The following is a 12,931-nucleotide window of genomic DNA, read 5'->3' as shown; positions in this document are numbered from 1 at the left end:
GCTCAGCGTCCTGCTCAGACACCAGAGAGAGGGGGGGGGAGGTATCTCTCTCTCTCACAGTCAATGTCTTTATCTCTCTCTCACTCTCACACACTGTCTCTCACACTATGTCTCACACTGTATCACATTCACTCTCTATGTGTCACACAGTCGCTCACACACTCTCTTGGTCTCATACACTCAGTCTCACAGAGAGTCTGTGTCTCACACACACTCACTCTCTCTCTCTCTCTCTCTCACACACACTGTATCGGTGTGAAACACACTCTCTCTCACACTGTGTCTCACATACGCACTTGCACACACTCTCATTCTCACACACACACACTCTCTCTCTCACAGACACACTCGCACCCAGACTCACTCTCTCTCTCACAGACACACACTCGCACATTCACTCTCTCAAACATACACACTCCGAGGAAAACCTTGCTAGCGCCCGTTTCATTTGTGTTTGAAACGGGCCTTTTTTACTAGTAGTATCATAATAACATAGTAAGTGACAGCAGATAAAGACCAGAATGGTCCATCCAGTCTGCCCAACAGTCACACTCATTCTCAATTCAAGATTAAATCAACAATGAACACGATATTATAACTTAATCATGGTCTTTCTTTGCTGTTTCTGGGACATAAGAAGTCTGCCCAGCTCTGTCCTTATGTTCCAACTACTGGATTTGTCACCAAAGCCCACTACTACTACTTATCATTTCTATAGCACTACTAGACATACGCAGCACCGCACATTTGAACATGAAAAGACTGTCCCTGCTCGACAGAGCTCACAATCTAATTAGGATAGACAAACAGGACAAATAAGAGATAAGGGAATTACTAAGGTGGAAATGATAAAACAGACATTAGTACTGAACAAGTGAATAGGGGTTAGGAATTAAAAGCAGCATCAAAAAGGTGGGCTTTTAGCCTAGATTTGAAGACACCCAGAGTTGAAGCTTGACATACTGGCTCAGGAAGTCTATTCCAGGAATATGGTGCAGCAAGATAAAAGGAACGGAGTCTGGAGCTGGCAGTGGAAGTGAAGAGTAGAGATAAGAGAGCTTTACCCAATGAGTGGAGTTCCCGGGGAGGAGTGTAGGGAGAGATAAGAATGGAGAGGTACTGAGGAGCTGCAGAGTGAATGCACTTGTAATTCAATAAGAGGAGTTTGAACTGTGTGCAGAAATGGACAAGGGAGCCAATGACGTGAACTGAGGAGAGGGCTAATATGAGCATAGTGACACTGGTGGAATATAAGTCATGCAGCAGAATTTTGTGACCTGGCTTGGCCACTGTTTTGAAAACAGGATACTGGGCTAGATGGACCATTGGTCTGACCCAGTATGGCTACTCTTATCGTCTCTTATTTTGAACAGATTGAAGGAGAGAGAGATGGCTAAGTGGGCGACCTGTGAAAAGCAAGTTGCAATAGTCTAAGTGAGAGGTGATAAGAGTGTGGATAAGGGTTTTGGTAGTGTGCTCAGAAAAGAAAGGACAAAGTTCAGTGATATTATAAAGAAAGAAACAATAGTCTGTTGAATATGTGCAGAGAAAGAGAGAGAGGAGTGGAGAGGTAGATCTGGGAGTCATCAGCATAAAGATGATACTGAAAACCATGGTATGAGAACAGAGCACAAAGGGAAGAAGAGAAGAGGCCCCAAGACAGAGCCCTGCGGTACACCAACTGATAGTGGGATAGACGTGGAGCAGGATCCACCAGAGCATACACTAAAAGTGCGATGGGAGAGATAAGAAGAAAACCAGAAAAGAACAGAGCCCTGAAATCCAAGTGAGGACAGCATATCAAGGATCAGGCGGTGATAAACAGTGTCAAAAGCAGTAGATAGATCGAGAAGAATGAGGATAGAATAGAGACCTTTGGATTTAGCCACTCCAGCCTATCTGAATCTGTCTTGTCATTTCCGGGACACAGACCATAAAAGTCTGCCCGGCACGGTCCTCATGTTCCAAATTACTGTAGTTTCCATCAATGCTTTCTACAGACCATCCTAAACTGGATTGCTACATGCGGGACACAGACCATACAAGCTAGCCCAGCACCGGCCTTAGTTGATACAGCCAGAGATGTCATCTAAGCACTACTTGACCTGCAAACACATATGCAACCCTTTAAGTTTTGTTTTTTATACCATTCGTTTTTAAGTAGAAATCTTCTGTGATTATCCCACACCTTTTTGAATTCCGCCAGTTTTTTCTCTACCACCTCCCTCGGGAGGGCATTCCAGGCATCAACCACCCTGAACACAATAGGTGCGGCCTCACCAACAACTTGTACAGGGGCATCAACACCTCCTTTTTTCTGCTGGTTACTGTGGGGACAAAGCACATATCACCAAATCCAAAAGAGAGTTGGCAATGACTGAGAGGTGTAATCTATCATAGCACTCTGGAAAAATCTTACCAACAATCTCTCACTCTAGTGATCCTAATCCTATCATCCAAAATTATATCATATACACATACTTTATATGGAGAGTAATAGGCTCTCATCACCTCTCGCTTAGACTATTGCAACTTGCTGCTCACAGGTCTCCCACTTAGCCATCTCTCTCCTCTTCAATCTGATAACACCTTCAAGGATGGGGTCTTTATACCTTTCTCCCCAAGTCTTGGTGCCAGGTGCACTGGAACGTGATGACCTGATGTCCCTGTAATGACATCCATACTGATAGCAATACATCAGCAAAAGGTTGTTATTGTCCAAACTGTTTTGATTTTGTCAGACTGGATGACTCCGAGGCCTTACACGGTACCAAGCCTCTTGCTGGCCTCCCACTTAGTCACCTCTCCCCTCTCCAGTTGGTTCAAAATTCTGCTGCCCATCTCATCTTCTGTCAGGGTCACTTTACTCATACTACCCCTCTCCTCAAGACGCTTCACTGGCTCCCTATCCGTTTTCGCATCCTGTTCAAACTTCTTCTACTAACCTATAAATGTACTCACTCTGCTGCTCCCCAGTATCTCTCCACACTCGTCCATCCCTACACCCCTTCCCGTGCACTCCGCTCCATGGATAAATCCTTCTTATCTGTTCCCTTCTCCACTACTGCCAACTCCAGACTTTGCGCCTTCTGTCTCGCTGCACCCTACGCCTGGAATAAACTTCCTGAGCCCCTACGTCTTGCCCCATCCTTGGCCACCTTTAAATCTAGACTGAAAGCTCACCTCTTCAACATTGCTTTTGACTCGTAACCACTTGTAACCACTCACCTCCACCTCCCCTCCTCTCCTCCTTCCTGTACGCATTAATTGATTTGATTTGCTTACTTTATTTTTTGTCTATTAGATTGTAAGCTCTTTGAGCAGGGACTGTCTTTCTTCTATGTTTGTGCAGCACTGCGTACGCCTTGTAGCGCTATAGAAATGCTAAATATTAGTAGTAGTAGAGCTAACAATAGCCAAGTCTGTATAAGTCGGGTTCATGATGTAGGCTAGTGCTGAATTATAATGCCTTGATGTAGGGATTTAGCCCTACAGTTACACCTAGCATCCTTCTGGCTATGGCCACCACCTTGTCACACTGTTTTGTCACTTTCAGATCCTGAAATACTATCACCCCAAGGTCCCTCTCCCTGTCTGTGCATATCAGCCTCTCACCACCTAACACATACATCTGCCTTGGATTTCTACTCCCTAAGTGCATCACTCTGCACATCTTTGCAATGAATTTTAATTGGCAAAATTTTTCTTCTAACTTTTCTAGATCCTTTTCATGTTTTCCACTCCTTCCAGGGTGTTCAGTGTGTTACAAATCTTGGTATCAACTGCAAAAAGGCAAACTTTTCCTTTTAACCCTTCAGCAATGTCGCTCACAGATATGTTAAACAGACCATCTTCTTCAGATCGGAAATGAGCAAATGATGACATAACAGAATATAAAAGCATTCCAATGACAGTCTCACAGGGAACGGTAGGGGGGGATCACTTTGGAATTATATATGCAATCTTTAAAACATCTCCCACTCTTTATTTAAAAATTTATAACCTACAATTATCACAGCTCATGGCAGGGAACAAGTATTCCTGACGTCTCCTTTGAGAAAGCATAGAAAGATCAGGAAAAATACGAACTTTAGATAAAAAAAAATCATCATTAATATGTCTGAAGAAGTAAAGCCGTAATATATTGTTGCAGTCCATTTCAAGAGGAAATATAACAATCATGGCAGTCTTCTCTCAATTAAAAATTGTAATCGATATGTTGCCCTAAAAAAAAAGTAAATGTCGGACAGCAGACAAAAACCTGCATGGTCTACCAGTCTGCTCAACAAGGTGGCCAAAGTTGTATCTAGCACTCTGTGCAGGTTCCATTTCTTCATGATTAAACATTGGCATAATTAATCTCTATCTCTCTCTGACAGTTTTGGAGCACAAATTGTAGAAGTCTGCTCAGCACCGGTTCTACTTCCTAACTTCTGAAGACCCTTTTGAGTCCACTCTAATCTTGATTCTGATTAGTGTCCCCAAACCTCATGACTTCAGGCTAAAATGGCTGCCCATCCCTGATGCATATATGGGTCCAGACCACATTCATAAAATAGACCATAGAATAGAAAAAGTGTATAATATTTCTGAAAGGGAGTTGACTGAAACTGAGGTAAATGTCCTAAATAAAGGTCTCCCTTTTGTTCCCACCCCAACATACAATGCATTTAATACTTCCATTGACCTGTTTAAATTTATGAGGAAACTGAAAATTATTGATCATTTCTCAACCCATATAGCCAGCAATGTAGATATATCAATACTGAAAAATGATAATAGGTGGCAGACAGCCCCCAGGCATCCCTAATCCCCTCATCCATATGAAAGCCTGGTTCTCAAAGATATCATTAAGTTTAAACAACAAAACAAAAAGGTATTCTACAACATTACTATGGAAGAGAGAGCAGCCATTAATACAATGAGGAATGACACATCCATAATCATTAAGCCAGATAACAAAAGGGCAGCCGTTGTAGTGATGGACAGAGAAGCATATATATCTGAATTTAGAAGGCAGTTGAGCAATCATACATTTTATAACAAATTGAAGAAAGATCCAACCTTTGCCATCAAAGAAGAAAATTGGCTCTCTCCTTGATATTGCAAAAAATTGACAATTTCTTACACATAAAGAGGTTGAGTTCCTTAATACAGAACATCCAGTGACACCGACAATAAATGTGCTTCCAAAAATACATAAACCCTTGTAGTCTCCCCAGAGAGACCAATAATATTAACAATTGGATCTCTACTCAAATCCCGTTCTGTTTTTACTGATCAGTTCTTAAGAACTTTTGTTCTGCAAATTCCTTCATACACTAGGGACTCCACCAATTATTAATATCCTTGCAAGGATGAATTGTATGGGAGTCAGTTTGCTAGTTACCCTGGCTGTGGAGTCCCTATACACCAATATCCTTCAGTCTGATGCTATACAAATGATTAGGGATACTATAAGAGATTTTTACATAGAAAAATAGAAACCGAGAAAAATGTAGGCAGATAAAGACTATATGGCCTATCCAGTATGCCCATCCATGCTATCTATGCTCTCTATCACTCCCTTAGAGATCCAATGTACTTGTCCTAAACTCCCTTGAATTCAGATACTGTTTTCATCTCCACCACTTCCACCCGAAGGCTGTTCCATTAATTCACCACTCTTTCCGTGAAGAAATATTTCTACAGGTTACTTCTGAGTCTATCCCCTTTTACCTTCTTCCTATGCCCTCTTGTTTCAGAGCTTCCTTTCAATTAAAAGAGACTTGCTTCCTGTGCATTTATGCTGGATAGGTATTTAAATGTCTGTATCATATCTCCCCTCTCCCGCCTTTCTTCCAAAGTATACATATTGAGATTTTTAAGTCTGTTCCTATACGCTTTATGATGAAAACCACTGACCATTTTAGTAGCTGCCCTCTGGACCAACTCCATCCTGTTTCTGCCTTTCTAAAGGTGCGGTCTCCAGAATTGTACACAATATTCTAAATGATGTTCCAGAGTCTTATACAGGGGCATCATCACCTCCTTTTTCCTACTGGCCATTCCTCTTTCTATGCACCCAAGCATCCTTCTAGCTATAGCCATTGCCTTTTCTACCTGTTTGGCCACATTAAAGATCATCACATATGATCACAGAGAATAACGGCAGAGCATATTATAGAGATTGCAACCTAACACTAACTAATATTTTTTTAACAACAAAGCAAGGGGACAGCAATGGGTACCATCATGGCACCATCAATAGCTAATTTGTATATGGCCGATTTTGAAAAAAACGTTTCTCACAGAACAATAATATAAAGCAAATATTGTACTGTGGAGGAGATATATTTATTTATATATTTAGAAAACTGGAAAGAAAATGGGCTAGAGACAAAACAAATTAACTTGGAAAATTGCCATCAAAACATATAAAAATGAGATAAAAATTGCAAAAGCTCAATACGATAACAAAGTAATTGGTGGTAATTTCCTTAATACTAGTAAACTTTTCAATCTGATAAAAAGCCTATTATCCACAAAAGAAATAACCACAACCACAGAGTCTCCACCAACAGCAGAGCAACTGGCTGCTTTTTTAAACAAAAAGTTAAAATCAGAGAAGGAGTCCTCAAATTAAAAGTCAACCATCAAGATGTTTACAGTCAGACTCACATAGAGGAATAGCCACCAACAGAATCTGGTCTTCCTTCCAACGACCACCAACCCATGACACAGTAAAAACATTACCTCCTAAAAAATTCAAACTCACAATGCATACTAGATCCTTGTCCTAGTTACCTTATGAAGGAAGCTCCTAATATATTCATCAGTCTGCTTCAGCAGCATTTATCCTTCCTACTATTTCACGGCACTTTCCCTGATAATAAAGGTTCTATTATCCTAACACCAATACCAAAAAACAATTCAATCACCATAACTGAAGTAACAAACTACATACCAGTAGCCTCCAATCCTTTGATGATAAAGGTGATGGAAGGAATAGCAGCAGCACAAACTCTGGACTACCTTTCACATTTCTCCCTACTACACAAATCACAATCAGGTTTCAGACCATGCTATATCACCGAGACTGTCCTTACTACCCTAGTATCAAATCTCAGGAAAGAAATTAGCATAGGGTGTAAGATCTTAATAATGCAGTTTGATATGTCTAGCGCATTCAATGTAGTAGATCATAATATCCTACTAAACATACTAGACAACTTTGGTATATGTGGCACAGTCCACAAATGGTTTCAAGGGGATTCCTGAAATCAAGATCTTATAAAGTGAAAATGAAAGGAACCTTATCCTCTCCTCGGTCACCGGACTGTGACGTCCCTCAGGGTTCTCAATTATCGCCCATTCTGTTTAATATAATTATGTCACCACTAGGCAACAGATTAGAAACAGCAGGATTCAAAACATTAATGTATGCTGACGCTGTTACCACATACATAACCTTCAAAAAGAACATTAAAGACATCTTACAAAAGGCAAAACTTGGCTAAAATCTGATGGAAACCTAGGCCTCAGAATCAAAACTAAAGCTAAATAAAGAAAAAACTAAATTCATGGTCATTGCCAACCTATTTGACCAAAAGAACTACAACAGTTTCACAATTGACAACACTTCATTCCCCATTGACAATAATCTGAAAATTCTAGGTATAATTATAAACAAACATTTAACATTTGATACTCAAGTTTCCTCAGTAATCACAAAATCTTTCATGTCTCTTTCGAAACTAAAAAGGATCAGACCCTGTTTCTCATCGGAAACATTCAGACTGTTGGTATAATCATTAACATTATCCCAATTCGATTATTGTCATGCCATGTATGCTGGCTGTAAGGAGTCCTGTTGAAAAAACTCCAAACAGCTCAAAACACCGCAGCCAGGTTCATATATAAACTCTCATTTTGAAAGTGACTCCCCTTTAGTAATCAAATTACACTGGCTTCCCATCAAAGTGAGAATCACCTTCAAATTATGTACCTTTATCTTTCAAATACTAAATGGCACAGCTCGGAGGAGAGGAGCAAGATGGTGGCATGCTAGCCTCGCCGTGAGCTCTCTCTACGAACTGCTGGTATTTTGTGATTTTTCTTCTTACCATAAGGAAAAAGATATGCCTCATACCAAGCGGAAAGGCTCCGTGAAGGTCGGTACCCCGATGGCCAGAACTTTATCGCCTACTGAGCAGAGTATTGAGAGGTTCAAAACGAGGAATTTCACCCCACAGCATGTTGGAGCGGTTCCCGCGGCCTCTGAGCAGGGAGAAGCCGAGACCTTGGGATTAGATTTAACACTCTCTCCCCCGACTCTCATTCCTCCGCCGCGCCCTACTGTCTCCGCTCTACAGGCAAGTTCTTCCGTCCCGGAAGAGGATACTGGAAGTTCTTGAATCAGGGTCTAGGGAGCGAAGATTCAGCAGGAGGCCAGAGTATTTCTGATTCTCTGACTAAGCGTGGAACGCCAAAGAATGATCTCGCAACGGTGACACTGGACTCCATCTGGAATATACTCCAGCGTCTAGATCAGACCGTATCAGAATCTGCTAATAAAGCTGCAACGCTTGTGAGTACTATAAAAGATTTTCTACAGCTTTTTCCACTATGAAAGGTGAAGTGAATAGTAAAATAGATGTTTTACAAGAAGAAGTTAAAAATGTGAAAGAAAGTTCAACTTTACTGATTAAAGACAATGCAATATTACATCGAAAAATAGAACAATTCGAGAACTATAATTGGAGATTAAATCTCCGTTTATTGAACTTTCCCCGATTGCCTGTATATTCCCCGATGGAAGTATTTAAGCGCTATTTGATTGAAAATTTATGTTTCAACGGTTTTTATTTATGACAATAAACATTGTGAACATAATCAATAAATTCAAACACTTCGTAAACATAAGAACAGGTTTGATTGAAAATTTAAAGTTTTCCCTGGAAACCATTCCTCCAGTGAACAAAATTTATTATATACCTAATAAAAAAAAGTGGAGAAACTACAGGAGCAGTTGCCATCAGAACAGGGAGAACTGAATGTTTCTGAACTTATCTGAAAGACAAACTTTATGGGTTTCTTTCATATTTGATCAGGATGTGGAGGCAGTGCGAAGACTGGCTCTTAAGAACTTACAAACACCTTTATATGGAGGGAAAATATGGGTATTCCCAGATGTGACTAAGCAGACTCAGGAAAGAAGGAAAGCCTTCCTGGTATTAAGAGCTGAAACAGTTGCTTTAAGAGCATTATTTAATTTAAATTAGTACATAAGTAGTGCCATACTGGGAAAGACCAAAGGTCCATCTAGCCCAGCATCCTGTCACCGACAGTGGCCAATCCAGGTCAAGGGCACCTGGCACGCTCCCCAAACGTAAAAACATTCCAGACAAGTTATACCTAAAAATGAGGAATTTTTCCAAGTCCATTTAATAGCGGTCTATGGACTTGTCCTTTAGGAATCTATCTAACCCCTTTTTAAACTCCGTCAAGCTAACCGCCCGTACCACGTTCTCCGGCAACGAATTCCAGAGTCTAATTACACGTTGGGTGAAGAAAAATTTTCTCCGATTCGTTTTAAATTTACCACACTGTAGCTTCAACTCATGCCCTCTAGTCCTAGTATTTTTGGATAGCGTGAACAGTCGCTTCACATCCACCCGATCCATTCCACTCATTATTTTATACACTTCTATCATATCTCCCCTCAGCCGTCTCTTCTCCAAGCTGAAAAGCCCTAGCCTTCTCAGCCTCTCTTCATAGGAAAGTCGTCCCATCCCCACTATCATTTTCGTCGCCCTTCGCTGTACCTTTTCCAATTCTACTATATCTTTTTTGAGATACGGAGACCAGTACTGAACACAATACTCCAGGTGCGGTCGCACCATGGAGCGATACAACGGCATTATAACATCCGCACACCTGGACTCCATACCCTTCCTAATAACACCCAACATTCTATTCGCTTTCCTAGCCGCAGCAGCACACTGAGCAGAAGGTTTCAGCGTATCATCGACAACGACACCCAGATCCCTTTCTTGATCCGTAACTGCTAACGCGGAACCTTGCAAGACGTAGCTATAATTCGGGTTCCTCTTACCCACATGCATCACTTTGCACTTGTCAACATTGAACTTCATCTGCCACTTGCACGCCCATTCTCCCAGTCTCGCAAGGTCCTCCTGTAATCGTTCACATTCCTCCTGCGACTTGACGACCCTGAATAATTTTGTGTCATCGGCGAATTTAATTACCTCACTAGTTATTCCCATCTCTAGGTCATTTATAACTACATTAAAAAGCAACGGACCCAGCACAGACCCCTGCGGGACCCCACTAACTACCCTCCTCCACTGAGAATACTGGCCACGCAATCCTACTCTCTGCTTCCTATCTTTCAACCAGTTCTTAATCCATAATAATACCCTACCTCCGATTCCATGACTCTGCAATTTCTTCAGGAGTCTTTCGTGCGGCACTTTGTCAAACGCCTTCTGAAAATCCAGATATACAATATCAACCGGCTCCCCATTGTCCACATGTTTGCTTACCCCCTCAAAAAAATGCATTAGATTGGTGAGGCAAGACTTCCCTTCACTAAATCCATGCTGACTTTGTCTCATCAGTCCATGTTTTTGTATATGCTCTGCAATTTTATTCTTAATAATAGCCTCCACCATCTTGCCCGGCACCGACGTCAGACTCACCGGTCTATAATTTCCCGGATCTCCTCTGGAACCCTTCTTAAAAATCGGAGTAACATTGGCTACCCTCCAGTCTTCCGGTACTACACTCGATTTTAGGGACAGATTGCATATTTCTAACAGTAGCTCCGCAAGTTCATTTTTTAGTTCTATTAATACTCTGGGATGAATACCATCAGGTCCCGGTGATTTACTACTCTTCAGCTTGCTGAACTGACCCATTACATCCTCCAAGGTTACAGAGAATTTGTTTAGTTTCTCCGACTCCCCCGCTTCAAATATTCTTTCCGGCACCGGTGTCCCCCCCAAATCCTCCTCGGTGAAGACCGAAGCAAAGAATTCATTTAATTTCTCCGCTACGGCTTTGTCCTCCTTGATCGCCCCTTTAACACCATTTTCGTCCAGCGGCCCAACCGACTCTTTGGCCGGTTTCCTGCTTTTAATGTATCTAAAAAAATTTTTACTATGTATTTTTGCTTCCAACGCTAATTTCTTCTCAAAGTCCTTTTTTGCCCTCCTTATCTCTGCTTTGCATTTGGCTTGGCATTCCTTATGATCTATCCTGTTACTTTCAGTTGGTTCTCTTCTCCACTTTCTGAAGGATTGTTTTTTGGCTCTAATGATTTCCTTTATCTTACTGTTTAGCCACGCCGGCTGACGTTTAGTCTTTTTTCCCTTTTTTCTAATACGTGGAATATATTTGTCCTGAACCTCCAGGATGGTGTTTTTAAACAGCATCCACGCCTGATGCAAGTTTTTTACTCTGCGAGCTGCTCCTTTCAGTCTTTTTTTCACCATTTTTCTCATTTTGTCGTAATCACCTTTTCTATAGTTAAACGCTAGCGTACTTGATTTCCTAGTTTCACTTCCTTCAATGCCAATATCAAAACCGATCATATTATGATCACTGTTATCAAGCGGCCCTCGTATCGTTACCCCCTGCACTAGATCATGAGCACCACTAAGGACTAAGTCTAGTATTTTTCCTTCTCTTGTCGGCTCCTGAACTAGCTGTTCCATGAAGCTGTCCTTGATTTCATCAAGAAATCTTATGTCCCTTGCGTGTACAGATGTTACATTAACCCAGTCTATATGCGGGTAATTGAAATCCCCCATTATTATTGTGTTGCCCAGTTTGTTTGCGTCCCTGATTTCCTTTAACATTTCCGCATCCGTCTGTTCGTCCTGGCCAGGCGGACGGTAGTACACTCCTATCACTATCCTTTTCCCCTTTGCACATGGAATTTCAATCCACAGTGATTCCAAGGAGTGTTTTGTTTCCTGCAGAATTTTCAATCTATTTGATTCAAGGCTCTCGTTAATATACAATGCTACCCCTCCACCAATCCGATTCACCCTATCACTACGATATAATTTGTACCCCGGTATGACAGTGTCCCACTGGTTATCCTCCTTCCACCAGGTCTCAGAGATGCCTATTATATCTAATTTTTCATTTAGTGCAATATATTCCAACTCCCCCATCTTATTTCTTAGGCTCCTGGCATTCGCATATAGACATTTCAAACTGTTTGTTGTTCCTAAGTACATCATGCTTAGTACTTGACAGTATTAATTGGCAATCTTTTGTCTGATTTTTATTGTTATTTAAAGATACCCGATCTACTACAATCTCTTTTGCAACCTCACTATCAGGATACTCTATCTTCCCTGTTATGGTGATATCTTTGAAAGATACCTTATCCCGAACCATGCTCTTTTGAGCGACTGTCGGCCTTCCCCCCATTTCTAGTTTAAAAGCTGCTCTATCTCCTTCTTAAACGCCGATGCCAGCAGCCTGGTCCCACTCTGGTTAAGTATTTAGATGTAAAATATGTATTTTTTCTTCCAGAACAACTGAGATATTTAATATAAGATTTGTGGCGGGAACTGTAAGGTCATGATTTAAGGAAAGAGAAAAGTAATAATTTGATAGGGTTGAAAGGATGTTAAGCCTTTACATGTAAAACAATTTCCTCTAAATCTCATCTCCAGAGAATATACTTCTCTCTTCATATTGTGGTCTAATACAAGTTGTATTTTTTATTCGTTTTAATTTAACCTCTTTAATAATATATGTATCTGCTTTTCATGATCAAGATGTTCTATGCTTGTAAAGATTATAAATATGTATAAATAAAAGATAAATAAAAAAATAAATGGCACAGCTCCAGACTATATGGTACCATTAATAAACTTACCTCAAAGAAACACTAAATATGAGGCAAGAA

Source organism: Microcaecilia unicolor, chromosome 9 (assembly GCF_901765095.1).
Source record: "Microcaecilia unicolor chromosome 9, aMicUni1.1, whole genome shotgun sequence".
Lineage (NCBI taxonomy): Eukaryota > Metazoa > Chordata > Amphibia > Gymnophiona > Siphonopidae > Microcaecilia > Microcaecilia unicolor.
This window is presented reverse-complemented; position numbering follows the sequence as displayed.